At 40.2% G+C, this 19193-nt stretch overlaps 1 pseudogene; it reads left to right on the plus strand.

Annotated features, from left to right (window-relative positions):
* Positions 1–15374: 15374 nt before the first annotated feature.
* LOC114112083 (PDZ and LIM domain protein 7-like) overlaps positions 15375–19193 on the plus strand; it is a 29576-nt pseudogene continuing 25757 nt past the window's right edge.

Here is a 19193-nt window from a genome sequence, read left to right on the forward strand (position 1 = left end):
CTTAATATGAAATGAAAGTAAAGATAGCACAGATTTTGCTTACATTATAGGATTTTGCAGGGTACAATAATTTTAAAAAATATTTTTAACTGAAATGCAGTATGAAATATGTACATAATTTAGTCCTCTAATGATGTACTTGTCTTCTCAGACTGCCATAACAAAATACCATAGACTGTGTAGGTTCAACAACAGAAATTTCCCACAGTTCTAGAAGCTAAGAAATCCAAGATTAAGGTGCCAGCTTATTTGGTTCCTAGTGAGGGCTCTCTTCTTGGCTGGCAGATGGTCACTTCTCGTCACAAGGCAGAAAGGGTTCTAGTGCTTTTTCCTCTTCTTATAAGGGCATCAGCTCTATCAAATTAGGGGCTTACCCTTATGACCTCATTTAATCTTTATCACCTCCTCAGAGGCCCCAACTCTAAGCAGAGTCACTTCGGGGTTAGGATGTCAACATATGAATTTAAGGGGACAAAAACATTCAGTCTATAAAAAATGGTAAGGAACTTTTACCTTCAGGAGAGAAAAAGAAAAGACACAATGAGGGAGGGCTGGAAGTAGTAACAGGACCAACTTGTCTTGGAGGAATTAACATGTTCTAATATTCTATTAAACCAACCTCAGATATGCAGGTGACACCACCCTTACGGCAGAAAGTGAAGAGGAACTAAAAAGCCTCTTGAAAGTGAAAGAGGAGAGTGAAAAAGTTGGCTTAAAACTCAACATTCAGAAAACAAAGATCATGGCAAATAGATGGGGAAACAGTGGAAACAGTGTCAGACTTTATTTTGGGGGGCTCAAAAATCACTGCAGATGGTGATTGCAGCCATGAAATTAAAAGACACTTACTCCTTGGAAGGAAAGTTATGACCAACCTAGATAGCAAATTCAAAAGCAGAGACATTACTTTGCCAACAAAGGTCCGTCTAGTCAAGGCTATGGTTTTTCCAGTAGTCATGTATGGATGTGAGAGTTGGACTGTGAAGAAAGCTGAGCGCTGAAGAATTGATGCTTTTGAACTGTGGTGTTGGAGAAGACTGTTGAGAGTCCCTTGGACTGCAAGGAGATCCAACCAGTCCATGCTAAAGGAAATCAGTCCTGGATGTTCTTTGGAAGGAATGATGCTAAAGCTGAAATTCCAGTACTTTGGCCACCTCATGCAGAAGAGTTGACTCACTGGAAAAGACTCTGATGCTGGGAGGGGATTGGGGGCAGGAGGAGAAGGAGATGACAGAGGATGAGATGGCTGGATGGTATCACCGACTCAATGGACGTGGGTTTGGGTGAACTCCTGGAGTTGGTGATGGACAGGGAGGCCTGGCATGCTGCAGTTCATGGGATCACAGAGAGTCGGACATGACTGAGTGACGGAACTGAACTGAACTGAACTGAATATTCTATTTTGAAGAATGAAAATGTAGCCCATTTTTGTTTACTTTTGCTGGTACAGTCTTTTGGTTTTTTTAAAAGCAAAGAACATTTATTTATTTGGCCGAGTTGGGTCTTAGTTGCATCATGCAGGATCTTCATTGTGTCATGGTGGGATCTTTCATTGCAACACACAGACTCTCTAGTTGTGGCATACTGGATCAGTAGTTGCGGCACACGGGCTTGGTTGCTCTGCAGCATGTGGGATCTTAGTTCTCCGACCAAAGATCAAACCCTCATACTCTGCATTGCAAGGCAGATTCTTGACCACCGGGCAACAAGAGAAGTCCCTCTGATGTAATCTTTCACACCTAAGAACTTCCCAAAGCACCTACCCATCATTTTCTTAAAGGATTCTACTCTTCACTTTTTTTAAAAAAATAATAGAACATTCTGCGAAAGAAAAAGGATTATGGGAAATATGTGTGGCAGACACTGGAATTTATTATTGCCAGAGGAGAAGGGGATGACAGAGGACGAGATGGCTGGATGACATCACTGACTTGATGGACATAAGTTTGAGCAAGCTCTGGGAGTTGGTGATGGACAGAGAAGCCTGGTATGCTGCAGTTCATGGGGTCACATAGAGTCAGACACAACTGAGTGACTGAGCTGAACTGAGAAAAATACAGGTGAATCAGTTAGATCTGAATTTTGGAATCTCATGAAATGTTTGAAACATACATATGTTGAACAATTATTCATTGTTTATTTGAAGTTCAAATTTAACTGAGTGGCCCATATTTTCATTTGCTAATTCCAGCAACACTCAAAACGTATCAATGTAAAATTGTGGCATGAAATAAGAAGGCCTTCTCAAATGAACAATGCCAAGAAACAGAGGGGGAAGATAGAATGGTGAAGACTAGAGATCTCTTCAAGAAAATTGGAGATATCAAGATTTCATGCAAGGATGGGCATGGTAAAGGACAGAAAGGGCAAGGACTTAACAGAAACAGAAGAGATTAAGAAGAGGTGGCACAGAAGAATACCCAGAAGAACTGTACAAAAAAAGTCTCAATGACTTGGATAACCACGATGGTGTGGTCACTCATCTAGAGCTGGACATCCTGGAGTGCAAAGTCAGGCGGGCCTTAGGAAGCATTACTACGGGCAAAGCTAGAGGAAGTAGTGGAAAAGCTAGAGGAACCTTACATGGAACAACGGACTGGTTCAAAATTGGGAAGGAGTACAACAAGACTGTATACTGTCATCCTGCTTATTTAACATACATGCTGAGCACATCATGTGAAATTCTGGGCTGAATGAATCATAAGCTGGAATTACGATTGCCAGAAGAAATATCAACAACCTCAGATATGCAGATGATACCACTCTAATGGCAGAAAGTGAAGAGGAACTAAAGAGCCTCTTGATGACAGTGAAAGAGGAGAGTGAAAAAACTGGCTTAAAGCTTAACACTCAAAAAACTAAGATCATGGCTTCCAGTCCCATCACTTCCTGGCAAATAGAAGGGGAAAAAGTGGAAGTGATGACAGATTTTCTTTTCTTGGGCTCCAAAATCACTGTGGGACAGTGACTGTAGCCATGAAATTAAAAGACATTTGCTCCTTGGAGGAACAGCCATGACAAACCTAGACAGCATATTAAAAAGCAGAGACATCAATTTGCCAACAAAGATCTGTATAGTCAAAGTTATGGCTTTTCCAGCAGTCATGTACCAATGTGAGAGTTTGATCATAAAGAAGACAGTGCTAAAGAATTGACGCTTTCAAATCATGGTGCTGGAGAAGATTCTTTTCTCTTTTTTTAGCATTTATAAGCAGTGTGATTTTTCTCTTAAACTTATTTATTTTCAATTGGAAGGTAATTACTTTATAATGTTGTGCTGGTTTCTGCCATACAGCAATGTGAATCAGCCATAGGTATACATGTGTCCCCTCCCTCTTGAAAAGCAAGGATATCAAACCAGTCAATCCTAAAGAAAATCAACCCTGAATATTCACTGGAAGGACTGTTGCTGAAGCTGAAGCTCCAATCCTTTGGCCACCTGATGTGAAGAGGTGACTCATTGGAAAAGACTCTGATGCTGGGAAAAATTGAAGGCAAAGGAGAAAGTGGCAGCCAGGGATAAGATGGTTAGAGAGGGTCACTGACTCAATGGACATGAATCTGAGCAAACTCTGTGAGTTAGTGGAGTATAGAGGAACCTGGTGTACTACAGTCCATGAGGTCGAAAAGAGTTGGATCCGACTTAGCAACTGAATGACAACATCAACAAATACACAGACTTATGGTAAAATAGAATTAAAAACTCAGCAGTCACAACTATATAAAAGTAATTAACACTTGATAAAACGGGTATTTCAAACAAGTGGAAAGTATACGTGCTATGCTTAGTTGCTCAGTCATCTCTGACTTTTTGCGACCCCATGATTCTCCAGGCAAGAATACTGGAGTGGGTTGCCATGCCCTCCTTCAGGGGATCTTCCCAACCCAGGTTTCGAACTGGGGTCTCCAGCATTGCAGACGGATTCTTTACCAGCTGATCTACCAGGGAAATTATCTATAACATGGCAAATGTTACTGAATATATGCTTGTGCAGTGCTAAGTCGATTTAGTCCTGTCCAGCTCTTTGTGACCCTATGGACTGTAGCCCTCCAGGCTCTTCTGTCCATGGGATTTTCCAGGCAAGAATACTGGAGTGGGTTGCCATGCCATCCAGGGGATCTTCCCAACCCAGAGATTGAACCCACGTCTCTTTAATCTCCTTCATTGGAAGGAGAGTTCTTTACCACTAGTGCCACCTGGGAAGCCCGAATATATACTAACAAGTTAGAAAAAATAGATGCCTACTTCACACTAGCCAAAACAATTAGCTGCAAATGGAGAAAAAGTGCCAAATTTGGAAAACAACAACTAGAAGGACCAAAAGAAATGTGGTATACATAGGGAAAATATCCTTCAGGATGAAGGGAAAGAAAAGACATTTTCAGATGAAGGAAAAAACAAGGAATTTTTGTTACTATTGTAAAAGAAATTCTAAAGGCATTTTCTAAGCATTTTTTTCAGGTTGAAGGAATCATACAAATTATTATGATTGCAATGGTGGTTTATTGAAATATATATTTGTCTTAACATAGAATTATATATCAAATAGAGTGAATTTTAATGTATAAAGTTTATAAAAAGTAAATTTAGTGTTTTGTAAAAGCTGGATAAAACAAAAGGCAATGTCATCTTATTGTCTTAGGTTACTTGGAGATTTTTTTTTCCATCTTTTTCTACATCTGGCCAGTCATCAAAACATGAATCAAAACCAAATAAATTAAGCCTTGTTTATTCTGTTAACTATGAGTGACTTGCAGTAGAAGAGGAATATGCCAATCAATAAAATCCAGAGATAATTCTGAAGCACAAATTGAACTTCTCTTCACAGTGTCTGAGCTGACACTCAAAACCTTTTTCCAGAACAGTCAAGGAGGCTTGACTGAGTTTCAGCATCATTGCCAGACCTCCCCAGGTGGAGCCATTAACAATCAGTGAAATGGACCCAAAAAAGAGAGCATTGAAAGGAACACGAGTTTCAAAAATCTGCTAACTGCATCATCAATTTCTGAATGATTGAGAGCGGACTAGAAATGCCTTGGTAGCACTTTTCCTGTCTCACACACCTGTCACACTGTAGCAGAAATCAGCCTGCAACAATGATCTCACGATATTGTGTAACCCTGAGGCCAGGATGAGGCTCTCTCTGACGAATTTTCAGCCATCAGTCTGCACAATCAGGAATGTCTGTACCCAGAGCCTCTGGCCACCAATTCTACTTTAGACTTGTTCCCAAGTGACACTGCTGATTATTTTTATCTCCTAATGTTATTGTTTAACTAGTTCACTAATGATTAAAACAATTTCAAAGACTGAGCAAGCCCCACTAACTAAAAGGCTGTTGCACTCTAGTTAAGATAGAAAGGGTGTCCATTGCCTGCAATTAGCTGATAATGCATTATAACTAATAGTACTTTGGGAAAGTGTCCTGTCAGCGGGAGCCCGGGGGTTGTTTTCCTAATGCTTGAAGATCATCCCCATTAGTGCTTTTCTGTTTCATTGGATTAAGTGCTTGGTGCTGTACTAACCCTGATTCTTTTTTTTGTTTGTTTTTTTGAGTGGACCACTTTTTAAAGTCTTCACTGAATTTCTTACAATATTGCTTCTGTTTTATGTTTTGGCTTTTTGGTCCTGAGGCATGTGGGATATCTTAGCTCCCCAGTCAGGGATGGAACCCACACCTCCCATACTGGAATGTGAAGTCTTAATCAATGAACCACCCGAGAAGTCCTCCTACTCTGATTCTTCTAAATTCTGAAAGTAATTTGGGTGCTGATTCCATACACTCACAGAATTTTCTTCATTAGCATTTTCTTGAACTATGATGTGGAGTGCTGTGATATGGATAACCCCCTTCCTGTTTACTCATGTCCAGTTGTGCCTTGCAAAAGCATATCTATCTCAGCAGGAGGGCATGGACAAGCAAAATCCAGGGGAAGTCAGAACAATATTTCATCTACCCCATTAAGTATTTCTCCATTTGCTTTCTCCATCCCATGCTTACATTCTTTAATTTTTATCTCCCAGTGTATAGGATCTGCTGTTTCCATTATTCATCTAATAAGTATATTTTGTATATAGGGTGCTAAAAGTATATTTTGTATATAGGGAAACCAATCTTGGATGTCTTACACTAGGAGTCCCCAGCCTCTGGGCCACTGGCCGGCAACTCCTGGCAGATCCCAGAGCTTGCTCAAACTCATGTTCATCGAGTCAGTGATGCCATCCAAACATCTCATCTTCTGTCATACCCTTCTCCTGCCTTCAGTCTTGCCCAGCATCAGGGTCTTTTCCAATGAGTCAGTTCTTTGCATCAGATGACCAAAGTATTGGAACTTCAGCTTTAGCATCAGTCCTTCCAGTGAGTATTCAGGACTCAGTTCCTTTAGGATTGATTGGTGTGATCTCCTAGCAGTCCAAGGGACTCTCAAAAGTCTTTTCCAACACCACAGTCCCAAAGCATCAATTCTTCAGCACTCAGCTTTCTTTGTGGCCCAATTCTCACATCCATACATGACTACTGGAAAATCCATAGCTTTGACTAGATGGACCTTTGTTGGCAAAGTTATGTCTCTGCTTTTTGATATGCTGTCTAGGTTTGTCATAGCTTTTCTTCCAAGGAGCAAGAGTCTTTTAATTTCATGGCTGCAGTCACCATCTGCAATGATTTTGGAGCCCAAGAATATAAAGTCTCTCACTGTTCCCATTGTTTCCCCATCTATTCCCCATCTATTAGATCCCGGCCATGTGACTGGGATCTAAGGGAAGGCAACCCAACATGGTTCTTAGTAAACATGGAATGTCAGCAAGCAAGGGGAGATGTTATAACTTGAGGTATCTAGTAACTTTAGGCTCTGAGATTGTTTCAGATTGGAACACTCCAACTATAGATATGTTAGGATATTTATCCGGCCAGAATGTGGGGCCTGGGGAGGTCATCTTGTTGCTATATGGCTTACTATATATATATCTCTATACTGATATATTACAGCAGTTGTAATAACAATAATGATGATGAGAATAATAACAATAATAATTTCGTGAGCACTTTGTATGTTTGTTATAAACATTTTCTCATTTATACCTTACAATGCTCCTATAAAGTAAACACTTACAGATGAGAAGACCAAGATTCATAGAGATACACATGGACTTTCTGCATTTTTGCCCTTCCAGTTTCCCTGCCTGGGACACACACTTGCCAGTCACCTGGATCACTCCTGCTCACCCTTCAGCATGCAGTTCTAGTGTTCCTTATTCTAGAAAGCAGGCCCAACTCCCCTTCCTGGAGCCTCCTCTGGGCTAGACACCCTTCCTCTCTTTTCCCCAGTCCTCAACATGACCTCTGCAAAGCACTCACTCCATCATATTAAAATGTTCTTAGATGTCTCTTCCACTAGTGCAGGCTGTGCCTTGCTATGAATGTGTTGTTGTTTAGCCGCTCAGTCGTGTCCGACTCTTTGAGACCCCATGGACTGCAGCATGCCAGGCTTCTCAGTCCTTCACCATCTCCCGGAGCTTGCTGAAACTCATGTCCGTTGAGTTGGTGATGCCATCCAACTATCTCATCTTCTGTCTTCCCCTTTTCCTCCTGCCTTCTATCTTTCCCAGAATCAGGGTCTTTTCCAATGAGTCGGCTCTTTACATCAGGTGGCCAAAGTATCGGAGCTTCAGCTTCAGCATCAGTCTTCCTAATGGATATTCAGGGTTGATTTCCTTTAGAATTGACTGGTTTGATCTCCTTGTAGTTCAAGGGGACTATCAAGAGTTTTCTCCAACACCACAGTTTGAAACCATCAGTTCTTTGATGCTCAGCCTTCTTTATGGTCCAACTTTCACATCCATACATAACAACTGCAAATACCATAGCTTTGACTAGACAGACCTTTTTTGGCAAAGTAATGTCTCTGCTTTTTAATATACTGTCCAGGTTTATCATAGCTTTTTGCCCAAGGAGCAAGAGCCTTTTAACTTCATGGCTGCCTATCTCCTTCCTTTCCAGAGGTGCTTCATATTGGGCAGAAATGATTAGAATGAGTACTACTCAGTAGAATGAGTACAGTGCCTGGTACTGAGTAGGTACTCAAATACTTGGGGAATCACAAATTAAATAAAAGCTTTAAGTAGCATACAGGTGATTAGACTGAGGATCCTTTAAGATTCAGTTATGAGACAATACTGTTTTGAGATTCAGATTTGAGCCTGGTTGGCTTGAATAGATGATGCTGAAAATAACTGAGAAATAAAAGCAAGAGCAAGATAAGGCAGTAGTTTTGAATTCAAATGACCAAAAGAAATTACCCCTTCTAAGTTGGTAAATTCACCTAAAATTTGAGGACCTACTTTTTTTTTAAAGGAAAAAAGCAGTATATTATGTTTTTTCTACACTAACTGTGTGCTTAGTCACTCAGTCATGTCCGACTCTTTGCAATCCCATGGACTGTAGCCCACCAGGCTCCTCTGTCCATAGGGATTCCCCAGGCAAGAATTCTGGAGTGGGTTGCCATGCCCACCTCCAGGGGATCTTCCTCACCCAGGGATCGTACCCAGGTCTCCCGCATTGCAGGCAGATTCTTTACCAATTGAGCCACAAGGGCAGCCCTTTCTATATACTGTTCTACTTCCAATGTTCAAATGTAAATCTTTATGCAATTGCTAGGAATTATAGTAGTTTGACCCTAGAAATAATCCAACTTGAGTCATATCTTCAAAGAATAAGCTGTTCAGTTACATAACTCAGATTATGTATTGAAGGAGATGACAATGCTACACAGGAGGGGAAGGCAAGCCCCTCTGTGTTACTGAATGGCCACTGCAGCAGCAGCAGTGGCCTGCAAGTCTCCATTCACAGTCTTGATTTACCTTAGGCCTCTGCTGACTACCCCTGTTATCTTCCCCAAGGTGCCTCATGGAGTGGTCATTCTTTTCTGAGGCCCTTAAGAATTGTAAATCAATTCAAAACTGATAAACTCTGTTGCAAAGCATACTTGTTTCCATTAGCCTAAAATTTGCCATAAACCTTTCACACTAGGAAATCTATGGTGAGAATCTCTCTCAGTCAAAAGCATATTTAGTTCAGTTAAACCTTGGAAACCAGCTTAACAAAATGCAGCGTGGTTTCTTTTGTTTCTAATATCTCTTCATTGCAGGAGTCCTGGGGTCGAGGGCTGGTTTTGATTGCCAATGTCATAATCTAAATTTCATCACAAGTACTAACTGATTCAATAGTAACAAAGGAAAATGATCCCATTTTCTCTTGTAGAGCCGAGTTTAATCTGAGTGTTGGGGGAATATTAATTCCTTTGCAAAATTCAGTGCAAGATAGTGTGCTCATGTTCTTACGCAAATCTGTATCACGTTGGGTTTGCCAATAAGTGTCCCTATAGTACAAAATCAAAGTTTAATGGGCCTGTGTTCACGTGCTTTCAAAATGCATTTCAGAGTCCACTTGTAGTACAGATAAGCTATGAAGTCTGCTATTCTGGATTTTATCCAGGGAACTCTCTGCAATCAAGAGGCTGTGTGGTTATTGTAACTTGTGAAAATCACCCCTCCTTAGCTGTCCATTTCTGTTAGAAAGCTCTAAATGTTGCAAATGACTTCATTAAACTGAACCAACAGTTGCCTCCCTGAAATTTCTCCAATTTTTAAGGTGGAAATATCTTCCAGGTAAAAGCTAAAGGAGCCCAATTTCAGCCTATAATGAAGAATAACTTTCTAACAATCAAAAGCTTTGGTGGACAGTGAGTTTCCTATTAACATGACCATTGCATGAATTGAGTGTACATGAATTATATGCATATAGGCTCCTCCACTTATGGTGGGGTAACATTCCAATAAACCCATCATAAGCTGGAAACATCATAAGTTGAAAATACTTTATACACTTAACCAATTGAACATCACAGCTTAGCCTAGCCTACCTTAAACGTGTTCAAACATAGGACACATAGCGTATCGGTTGTTTACCCTTCTGACTTCATTGACTGGGAGCTGAGACTCACTGCCACTGCCCAGCATCATGAAGGAGTATCATAGCACATATTGCTAGTCTGGGAAAAGATCAAAATTCAAAGTCCAGCTTCCACTGAATGCCTGTTACTTTTGCATCAGTTTTCAGTCAAAGTGAAAAAATCTTAAGTCAAACCACTGTAGGTTGAGTATCATATACTATATGCCTGAAATCATATGTGCAGACCCTAAGTAAGTAGAGCCAGGACTCACATTCAGGCAGTCGAACTCCACTGATCATACTGCAGAGCCCTGTGTATCGCATCACCAGCTGACATGGAAAATTGCAGCAGCAAAAGAGGTTTGAGCTAAATGACATCTGAAGTCTTTACTCACCATGAGAATACATGGCACAGGAAATTCTCATGCAATGTGAACATTTCCCCTTAACTACCCTTCCTCAAAATCTAGAATAGTTGTCTCTTACAAGCCCCCTTGGATGAGTGTACTTCTTCTAATGGCACGTGTCCAAAGTCTTTATGATTATTTATTGTGTTTCTCTCACATAAAACTATACTTCCTCAGATTAACGATTACTTATACCTTTGTCATCATTATCCTGAGTATACTGCACAGATCCTGGCACAAAGTAGGCAGTCAGTAAGTATTTGTAAAATAAATGAATGAAGGGTATAACGAACCAGTGGTAACATTCTATTGTTCTACAAGTTAAATGGCTGTCTTACTGCAGAACTAGATCCTGGAATGAAACCTAGGGAATAAAAGACAAACAGATGCACACATGCTAGAAGTGAAGGGTCTTTTATGCTTTTATGCTTATTATATGCTGCTTTCTAGTGAAAGAATATAAGTATTTAACAGTAGGAAATTAGTTACATAAATTATGATCTGTTCACCCAGTGGACTATTAGACTTCTATTAAAGAATGATGTTGAAAACTAATGGGTAATAGCATGGAAGTATATTCTCAATACATTAAATATTTTAAAAAATTAAAACCATTTTTTGTGCATGCATGTCAGAAAGGAAAGGAGAAACAAAATGGTATATATAGTACACATAAAAATTATGAAAGGATATGTTATAGCCCTATATGGCAATAATGCTTTTCTCTATAATAGAATCAGAAATGAATTTTTATTTTTAATTTCATTGATCTGTATTTTCTAAATTTCTACAATAAATATATATTACATTAGGAAAGGGAAAAATAAAAAGTTTTGTTTTTGCTTTTGATTTTTTGCTGAATACAAATAAATTACTTGCATAAAATAATTAAAAAGGAATGCATACCACTTCTGCCCATGTACTCAATTATGTTTTCTTTGTCAATCCTTTAGTTCAAATACTGTATGTAGGCATGTGTAAGGGGAATGGGTGACTCTTGAGAAATATGTTTTCAAAGTGGAAACAAAAGCACAATAGACCATCATCACCCAAACTTGACTAAAGTATTCAAAGCATTCATGCTTTTACCTTTCTCCACTGATTGTAACAAATGCACCAAGTCCCATGAACTGGTTAAAATCAACCAACCAAACAAGCAAGTAATAACAAGTTCTTCATAATAACAAGTGCCAAAGAAAAGAAGAAGCGCTGGTTGTAGAAATGAAAAAAAGTAAACAAGGGTAAGACAGCGATTGCTCCTGACCTAGAACTGTGTAATTGGATTCGGGGAGAGGGTGGGGGCGGTTATAAACAAAAATTCTAGACAAAAACAGTTTTTTTAATGTTCTCTTTAGGTCTTTCTATTTTTCCCCTCCAATAACATCAGGCTTGGAAGTTTCTGAAAAATGTCATGTCAAGATTACAACTTCTGAATTTTTTCCCTGACATAACAACAAAAAGAAAGAGTGGAGAGAGAGAGGAAAACAAAGTAAGAGAGGAGGGAAAGGGTTCAGTTCAGTTCAGTTGCTCAGTCGTGTCCGACTCTTTGCGACCCCATGAACCACAGCACGCCAGGCCTCCCTGTCCATCACCAGCTCCCAGAGTTCACCCAGACTCATGTCCATTGAGTCAGTGATGCCATCCAGCCATCTCACTCTCTGTCGTCCCCTTCTCCTCCCAACCCCAATCCTTCCCAGCATCAGGGTCTTTTCCAGTGAGTCAGTTCTTTGCATCAGGTGGCCAAAGTATTGGAGTTTCAAGGTAGTAGGTGAATAATACTACTGCTGGCTCTTGTAAAGAATTCAATTGTCAATGAAATGGGTAATGGTCAGGAAATATATTTTTTTTAATGAGGAAGGATTGCAGAGGAGGATGTGCCTGTGAGTCACTGAAAACTGGCCCTCCTTCCATCTTTTTGTGGGGAGGGTTAGGCTTCAGTGTCCAATACTGGGAGAAGGAATGGAGAGCAGTGGGAGCGATGATCCAGATGTGAGCAAGGGACAATAAAGAAGGTAAACAGCTCCACCTCTCTACACCTTGGAGTCATACACACAACAGCCTAGGAACCATTTATCACCATTACAAGACTTCCCTACAAGCCGTAGAAATTCTTTGCATTAGAAAAACACAATATTTAGTAAAAACCCCCTTCTTGAAAGAAATTGTTTATACTGAGAGATAACAATGCATTAACAACACAGAAAACCCAAAGCTCTTTTTTTTTTTCTTTTTAAAGAGAGAGCTATGGTAGCTAAAAGGCAGTAACTTGAACGGAAAAAAAATTACTATTGAGAGTGATAACAATAAGGACAAGCACATAATGGGTATCTAAAACCTCTGTAGATACCGCCCATCCTAAGAAATCATGCCTATATATCTAGTTGATGTCGATATGAGATATATATGAGGTCCAATCTGGGTGTACAGGGAGTGTCCTTGGAACAGCACTATAACTAAAAATAAGCAAGTCTAATCAAATACGAGTAGTCTGACTGCTTGGAGGCTGGGATTGTGGCTAGAATAGGTATCTTCTTGGACCATGTGGTTTGTATTAAGAATTACATACAGTAACACGAATGAATTCCACAGGCTAGCGTAGGGTGAAAGACATCAAATACCAAAGGATCCATACTGTCTAGTCCATTTACATGATGCTCTAGAATAAGCAAAACAAATCCATACGTTCAGAATAGTGGTTGGGATGGAGGCTGAGGATGAAGTGGGGCTTTGACTAGGGGAACAAGAAGGAAGCTATCGCACTGCTGATAATGTATAACTTCATCTAGGCGATGGCAATATGATGTGTATACGTTTGTAAAAGTCCACTGAGTTCTTAAGTATAAACTTAAAATTTGTTTACTTCTCTGTGAGACTTTAGCAAGTTAAGGAAGAAAAGAAATAAGGATTATATAGCACTCTGTAACAAAACACAGAGACACTGTATTTGACAACCTAAATCATTCTGGTTACCAGAGAGATCCACCGCCTTATGAGATGTGTGTAGTGCAAATATTCTTATGGCCTTCATGACATTTCCATCAGATGCATTCCTCTCGCTTTTCTCTGTCTCCTGATCAGCCTTCTAAACTCTTGCTCAGTCTCCCAGGAGGGCTAGCACAATCTGGAGCCAGATGGGTTTTTAAAATTTTATTTATTTATTTTAATTGGAGGATCATTACTTTACAATATTGTGGTAGCTTTTGCCATGCATAGACATGAATCAGCCAGAGGGTTTTAATTTTACTCTCATCACTCTGACCAGTTTTGTGAGTTTGGGCATGATTTCCATGCCTTCTTCAAGTGTAAATGAAATGCTAAAGTGTATAGCACTTGACACGCTGACATTTTAATAAATGTTCACTTATTATCACCCCTGGAGAAGGACATAGCAACCCACTCCAGTATTCTTGCTTGGGAAACCCCATGAACAGAGGAGCCTGGCGAGCTACAGTCCATGAGGTCGCAAAGAGTTGGATATGACTGAGCAACTGAGCATATTATCTCCAGTTTCCCTTCCTAGGAAGGAGAGACTATTTTGAGTAATAAAAACAAATTATTCTGGTCCTCTGAATAATACTTCAGCATTATTGTGTGCCTGGAAAATCCCATGGATGGAGGAGCCTGGTAGGCTGCAGTCCATGGGGTCGCTAAGTCGGACACTTAGCGACTTCACTTTCACCTTTCCCTTTCATGCATTGGAGAAGGAAATGGCAACGCACTCCAGTGTTCTTGCCTGGAGAATCCCAGGGATGGGGGAGCCTGGTGGGCTGCCATCTATGGGGTCGCACAGAGTCAGACACGACTGAAGTGACTTAGCAATAGCAATTATTGTGTGTAGCTGTCTTGAATGTTGATCATCCACTGAAGAAACTGGAAGCTTCCCATCTCCGGGTTGTACAAAGTTGCAGTTAGACCCCACTGTGGAAAAGGCAGCTTGTGATGTCCCAACGGAAACCTGCTTGCCTCCCCTCCACCCACTCCTCTTTCCACAGGCAACAGCTGATGGACAAACTTTCTCAGGTGATTGATGCTTCTTGCAACCTGATCGTGAAGTGTGCTTCTCCCATACCACATTCCTGATCCTTTACATAAATAGTTTCCCAGACCTGTGAACTGCCCCACTGGAACCAGTCAAGACAATTGGTACCCTCCACATGTTCCCACCATTTAGCTTATCTGGGAGCCTTTCACAAAGCTCATAAGGCCATTTGAATTTGTATATTCAAAAACGACATTCTGGTGATAAAGTCGAGCATTTTTTTTTTTTTTAATTTAAAATAAGAATAGAGTAACTGCCTTCTTGTGTGGTTGGCAGCCTGCTGTTTACAAAGTATCTACAGCTGCTACTGTCCAATGGCTTCCTAGGTGGCGCTAGTGGTAAAGAACCTGCCTGCCAATGCAGGGGACATAAGAGACTGATTCAATCGCTGGGTCCAGAAAATCCCCTGGAGAAGGGCACAGTAACCCATTCCAGTATTCTTGCCTAGAGAATCCCATGGACAGAGGAGCCTGGTGGACTACAATCCATGGCGTAGCAAAAAACCTGGACACAACTGAAGAGACTTAGCACTACTGCCCGAATCACTGTGTACTGCAGACAAGTGGCGGCATGGCTTGGATGGCACTCAGCCACTGGGGATGCTGCCTGCTGTGAGGCCCCTCTACCACTCTTATTCCCCAGTTGCCAATGTCAACTACAATCAAAGTGCCGCTTCAGTGTAACCACCAGCATCTTTTGCCTAGTGTGGCCTAACTGCTTTAGCTGAGATAACAGCACTCATCTAAAACAGTGACTCTGAACCATATATGCACATTAGAATTACCTGAGAAGGACGTCCCTGGTGGCTCAGTGGGTAAAAATCCACCTGCCAATGGAGGGACACGGGTTTGGTCCCTGGTCCAGGAAGATCCCACGTGCCACAGAGCAGCTAAGCCTGCGTGCCATTGCCACTGAGCCTGTGCTCTAGAGCCCATGAGCCACAGCTACTGAAGAATGCGTGTCACGACTGCCGAAGCCATGTGCCTGGAGCGCATGCTCCGAGACGGGAGGAGCCGCCGCTATAGGAAGCCCGTGCACCGCAACTAGAGAGCGGTCCCCGTTTCTCACCACAGCTGGAAAAAGCCTGAGCACAGCAAAGAAGACCTAGCACAGATAAATTCTTTTTTTTTTTTTTAAAGAATTTGCTTGAGAAGTTTGAAAAGAAATTAATTTTGCCTGGCTCCCTACCTATTCCCACATCTGCTGGGGACTGTGTTCTGGGATGAAACTGGTTATGGTTACAGTCTCATCTTTTAAAAGTTCCTTAGGTGAATCTAGGGACTCCCCTGGAGGTCCAGTGGTTAAGATTTCATGCTTCCATTGCAGGGGGCATGGGTTCAATCCCAAGTCGGGGAACTAAGATCCCATAAGCCATGGGGGGACCAAAACATATAAATACATACACACATTTTAAAAGTACTAAATATTGTTACCAGATTTCTAAGCGCAGTTATCTTCCTACTACATTAAATCTTGGTATCTGCTTGATTTCTTTGGTTCTACTTGTACTCCTGTGTCCCTCTGTTCCTAAGCACGGTAACCATACTTCTTAACCCTCTTTGGGTTCCTCACCTTTTCTCTAATACTGTCTTCCCTTCAGTCATCATTTGACCCTTCCAATCCGCTGGTTCTGTGTGAGGCCTATTGCCTAGTATTAGAGACTGAAATTCCTTCCTGTCGTACTGAATTTGATGTATATAATATGTATTCTGAATACTGTATGTATACTGAATTTTATGTATAGAATAGAATAATTCTGATATAATTATTTTCTAAAAATAAATTTTGTTATTTTTTCTTAATAATAGCTGCTCATCATTAAAACTCAAAAAGTAACAAAATTAAAAATAATCCCCAAACCTACAAATATCTCTGCCATCATGTTTAGTTTTTCTAAACATATGTATTTTTTCCTTCTGTTAAAAGGTATTATGACATCAATACTATTCTGTAATTTTTTTCCACTTCATACATCAGACGCCTCTATGTTCCTAAATATTATTCTCTAAGAAGTCTCAGTTCATTAAATATTGAAGTCTCCACAGAAATTAATTGTATGAACTTGTTTAACTACCTCTGTATTGTTGACTAGTTAGGCTATTTCCAATTTTTATCTTTTATAAATATGTCCTTCCAAATATTCTTCAAACAAATCTTTGAACATTCTTATCATGTTCTTACCTAGGAATGAAATATACATCAAATGACATAAGAAGGTTTAAGAGTTTTCACATAAGATGTCAAATTGGGTGGAAATTTTCCTTCAAATTTGTTAATTTTTTGGTTAGTGGTTAGTGTAGTTGACAAGCCATGGACATCCTTCATCCAGGTTGGTTTCTCACTATAGTGGCCCTTCATTGCATATCTGTGAAATGAAAAACCAGAGTAAGCCTGGCAATTGGTGGTGATTAGTCAGCACTTTCACTACTTCTGTAAACTAGCTTTGAATAATCCTGAAATTCAATTCCACTGACTTTGAGTGAATGCCACATAGAACTAAACACAACGCGGAGGCTATAAAGACAAACTGCTTCCTTGAAAGTGTTTGTAATTTAGTATTCACACATAGTTATTACATAATACAAAATGTGACAAGTCATTAAGAAAATTAGTGCTGTGGGAAGATTTCTGCGTGGGTTCCTTGGGAAGATTACGTAAAGAAAATTACATTTAATCTAGCTCTAATGAAAATAAGGTCAGATTTGGTTTAGTGTTGGGCGTGTTGGGCAGAAGGGCACCTTGGATACGGAGACATAGGAAGCGAAACACTAAAGGGCAGCAAAGTATCTAAAATTCATTTGGAAAAAAAGACAGCAATCAAGGTGTCTCATGAGTAGAGTTAATACAAGACAAATTTAATGGGAGGTACACTGGGGAAGCAGACTGGTATCAACCTTGAACACTTTGCTAAGGAGTGGAAATTACTTGGAAGGAAATGGGGAGCTGATGAAGGGGAGAGAAATGCTGCAGGAAGGCCATTGTGTCAGCAGTGTGGATCAAAGCAGCTTTTGGCATAGGGAATCATTACAGTAGCCCTTGTGAGAAGTAACAGAAAAGGGCAGAAGAGAGGCAGACAGTGGGACAAAAAAATTTTATAGCTAAGACTCTTCAATATATGTAGGACATAATAAAGCAAGCAAGAGTGAATACTGGCAAAATTTAAAAGCTGGATTTATAGTTGGTAATTCCTCCCATCCAAATTTTTTCAAAATAAATATTCAATTAATTGACCTGTTTATTTGGCTTTATTTGAAAAGCATCAGCACCACCTGGTGACAGTAACTCAGATTACCCCAACTGTCCTGAATTATACCTTTCTTTTTTGGAAAAAATTTCAAACACATAGAAAGTTGAAAGAATACCAAAATAAACACCCCTATACCACCCTATATGATCATCTGTATTTACCAGTTGTTAAATCATGGCATCTGGTCCCATCACTTCATGGGAAATAGATGGGGAAACAGTGGAAACTGTGTCAGACTTTATTTTGGGGGGCTCCAAAATCACTGCAGATGGTGACTGCAGCCATGAAATTAAAAGACGCTTACTCCTTGGGAGAAAAGTTATGACCAACCTAGATAGCATATTCAAAAGCAGAGACATTACTTTGCCCGCTAAGGTCCGTCTAGTCAAGGATATGGTTTTTCCTGTGGTCATGTATGGATGTGAGAGTTGGACTGTGAAGAAGGCTGAGCGCCGAAGAATTGATGCTTTTGAACTGTGGCGTTGGAGAAGACTCTTGAGAGTCCGTTGGACTGCAAGGAGATCCAACCAGTCCATTCTGAAGGAGATCAGCCCTGGGATTTCTTTGGAAGGAATGATGCTAAAGCTGAAACGCCAGTACTTTGGCCACCTCATGCGAAGAGTTGACTCATTGGAAAAGACTCTGATGCTGGGAGGGATTGGGGGCAGGAGGAGAAGGGGACGACAGAGGATGAGATGGCTGGATGGCATCACTGATTCGATGAACGTGAGTCTGAGTGAACTCCAGGAGTTGGTGATGGACAGGGAGGCCTGGAGTGCTGTGATTCATGGGGTCGCAAAGAGTTGGACACGACTGAGCGACTGAACTGAACTGAATGCTTTGCCTGGCTTTAGTTCTTTCTGTGTGTGTGTGTGTGTGTTTGTGTGTGTGTGTGTGTATGTAAAGTCATTTGATAGTAAACTACAGACACTGAAACACTTAAAAATTTTCTGCATGAAGTTCCTAAAAAACGAATATCCTCTACTTAAACATAATACCATCACCTTACTTGAAAAATTAACAATAATTTTACATCATCATATTATTACTGCTATTCAAATTTCATAAAAAATGTTTTGAAGTTTGTATTTTTTTAATCTACAAGATTTGTTTTGCATTTGATTATGTTTCTAAGGTCTCTTTTAATCTAGAACAATTTTCGCTACCTTTTTTTTTTTTTTAACTTCCCATGACATTGCCATTTTTTAAGCATCCAGACCAGTTATTTTGTAGAATGTCCCACATTCTGGATTTGTCTTATTATTACCCTCATGATTAGATTCACATTAAATATTCTGGCAAGAATACTTCATAAGTGACTTTGTGTATTTTTTATTGCATCACTTCAGGAAACACAATACCAGGTTGTCCTATCACTGGTGGTGTTATGTTTAATCAATTGGTTAAGTAGTAACTGCAAATATATCATGTGTGGGGTGTTATTTTGAGGCCATGTGAATACCTTGACCTTGACAAAGTTTTAGCCAAAGGTTTTAACACACAATGACAATCCTTACTTGAATCAGCTTATTGCACTGGGAATTGCAAAA

Source organism: Ovis aries, chromosome 1 (assembly GCF_016772045.2).
Source record: "Ovis aries strain OAR_USU_Benz2616 breed Rambouillet chromosome 1, ARS-UI_Ramb_v3.0, whole genome shotgun sequence".
NCBI lineage: Eukaryota > Metazoa > Chordata > Mammalia > Artiodactyla > Bovidae > Ovis > Ovis aries.